Source organism: Hippopotamus amphibius, chromosome 6, assembly GCF_030028045.1.
Source record: "Hippopotamus amphibius kiboko isolate mHipAmp2 chromosome 6, mHipAmp2.hap2, whole genome shotgun sequence".
NCBI lineage: Eukaryota > Metazoa > Chordata > Mammalia > Artiodactyla > Hippopotamidae > Hippopotamus > Hippopotamus amphibius.
In genome coordinates, this window is record NC_080191.1 from 126,877,753 (window position 1) to 126,880,945 (window position 3,193).

Consider the following 3,193-nt stretch of genomic DNA (forward strand, 5'->3'; position numbering starts at 1 on the left):
TCTCAAAAATATATCTAGGGAAGAGAATTATTTTATGTAATTTGATTATCTTTCTCTTTTATTTATTTCTCATTTAGTTAAGAAATTCGTTCCATTGGCTGGCGTTGATACAGTAAATTTGTAAATGAGGAGACAATATAAAAAATCTAAATTACTTGTGCTTAATGACTGTAGCAGAACGCCTTTTCTCTAAATCAGATTGTCTTTCTTGCAGTTTAGTTTGATAGATTTGCAAGCTATGCTGCTCCCTCGAAGTTAGCTGCGCTGGTAGGGACTCGAGCTTCTTTGTCTCTGGTTGTAGCTTGCATGGTCGCCCCATTAAGCAGACAGCATAGCCGCAGATCACAAATCAGGGCCTTGGCTATAGCTGCAAGGGTGTGGATGTGTCAGAGCAGGAAGCAGAAACTGACCTCACTGTAGGCAAGGAGGAACCCAGACTTGCATCTTTAACATACTATGTGTGTTCAGGAAGCCACGAGCGATATTGACTCTGAGAAGGAAAGCAAGAGGAAAAAACCCTCAAGAGTATGAGAACCCCTTAAGATACTCACATCTGTTTCAATGTGTACCATTGACCAATTGCAAAATCAAAATGTTAAATTCTCTTAAGTTTTTTGACTTCTTTCATTGCTTGCTATTTGTATTTATCACTTTTAGTTAACAAAGTTTTATTGGGTAAGGAGGGGATTTGCTACACTTTCTGTAGCACATCAAAAACTAGAGATGGTGGTGTTTAACTTTTAAAAAATTGTTATTGTGAGCTACAAGAGTAAATATCAACCTGTCGTGAAAAGAGCGCCACCTTGCAAGGTTTGGTGAGATTTAAGGAAGTTGAATACCTAAGCAGGAATTGCTGCTGGTTCCAAAAATTTGTGAGACCAAAAGCTGGCCTCGGTTGGCTTTGGAGGTTTAAAATTAACTAACAGCACAGTAGTTGAAGTGACTCCAGACATTAGGCCCCAAAATTAATAAACATAGAAAGAGGAATAAAAATAGCTCATCTCTCTAGGAAAGAAAGGTAAACACCTCAATTAATAATCCTTCCCCTTTCCGTTAGAGATCACAATGTCTGAGTGCCTGATATAAGCACGGTAATGGTAATAATCACAACAGCAACAGCAGTACTTTGGTAACTCTGTTGGTGCATTGAGAAAGACAGTCAATGAGTGCATTTTTTCTTTGACCATTGCTGAAAGCAGTTTCCTTCAAATTTGGAAATATAAATGTCTTATTGTTATGTGTCTGATGCCTTTTTAAACTTTAATGACATGGTATAATAATTAAATATCATACTATGATGTATGATTTACATAGGACACTGTAAAGATAAATTTTAGGGATAAATTTACTTTAAAACTACTTCATATTAAAAAATTTTTTAGACATCGAAGGCCAAATAATTTTTAAAGAAAAACCATTTGAGGAGTACTGTGTGTGTGTTTGTGAATAATCTCACTCATCAGAAAGGAACTTTTATAGTTGAAGCCAATATTTATGCCAGTCCCCCTTATGCATTCTCTTCTCCAACACTCATCACAAAGAAAAAGTCATTAATGATATAGGTTGCCTAAAATAATGCTTCAAACTTAAATGTAGTCTATTATTTTGCTGGTACCTTTAATGTCTGCTTCTTGAGATGTATTCTTCATACTTTTCTTCATGGGCTATTAGGCTTTGAAATACATGAATGTGAACAGCGAAATATATTGTTAGACCCTATTTAGCAGGAGCTGAAGATGCTGCAAATGGCAGGTTTCTGTGTAGCTGTGGATTTTGATTTAGGCAGAAAGCTGCCCTGGTTCATATTTTGACTACATTGTATCCTCTTACTATCAAATGATTAGAACAGCTAACAAGTTATTAAAAAGTTATATTGTGTCAACAAAAAATGCCTGAGTATAAGCAATCATATTTGAGAAATGAAGAAAAATGAGTTGTGGTATGTGTGTGTGTACATTTCTAGAGTAAGCATGTAAATATACAAGCACCATTTATATGGGGGCTAAGTAATTTTCAAACATTTCAGATCCTTTGTTTTCTTCTTCAAAAGCTACCCCCAACTGCTTTAAGCATTTGCAGCTGATGATTTTGATTTTTTAAAGTCAAGCATTCAAGTTAACCTTTAAGAAGCAAACCACCTCTAAAAGAAAGATGTAACCTTTCAATTGCCCCATATGCTTATTCTTTTTTTTTCCTTTTTTTTTTTTTTTTTTTTGCTTTAGCTGACAATGAAAATAGCACTAACCTTCTTTGCTGATGGATCTGGCATTTAGATGTTTTTATTTGTTGATAGTGAAGTTTTCTCATAACTTTTAAAGGGCTGGCAACAGAACTACATTCCCCAAATACCTTACCCAGCCCTGAAACCTTGCTGATGTTTCCTTTTAGAGGTCAAGTTGTAATCAGTGTCCTGGACTCCTTGTGGAATCAGTGCTGGGGGAGTTGTTACCTGAGCATACTGCTTTCCAGGAAGCAGCTTGGGGAAGACCCTGGTCCTTAAAGAGCAGCATCAATTCATGATGGGCTGGGGAGTAACTATATGTGGTCTGGCAAACTCAAAATGAAGGCACTGAGCTTGTGCCTTTGATTATTTGTAAACCAGATATGAATTCAGCAGATTCGCAACTCACACTTCTTTCTTTTTTTCCAACTCAAAATACTAATTACAAATTTATCTTCTCTCTAGGTACAGAGCTCTTGCTTGCTCCTAGCATCGTGTAGTTCTTAGAATTATGTGTTCACATTAGGAAAACAAAATGTTTTCTTTATAAAATTTGCCACAGTTGATATCACTCTCTGGTTTTAGAATTCTTGAAAATATAGTGGCAATGGAAAGATTTATTTCATCGATGCCAGGCAAGCAACTAATGGTTCATATTACTCAGGATGCTGGTTTTTTCTTTTTTCTTTCCAGCTTTTTACCACCCTATTCACCATCAGTAATATGTACCCATTTAAACTGGTTAGATATAGAATGTAAGATTTTATGGGGGTAACTATACAGCAATCTCTCTCTCTTTTTTTTTGTTTTTTTCAAACGATAATCACTAGTTTGGGGCAAGAAATAAGAAAAAAATGTTAATAACTTCCTATAGCATGTCACATTTGAGCCTCTTCCTCAAAGTTTATTGCAAATATAATAGCATAATATACACAAAATATGGGTAGTGTTTTCCCTTAATCAGTGCAAGGC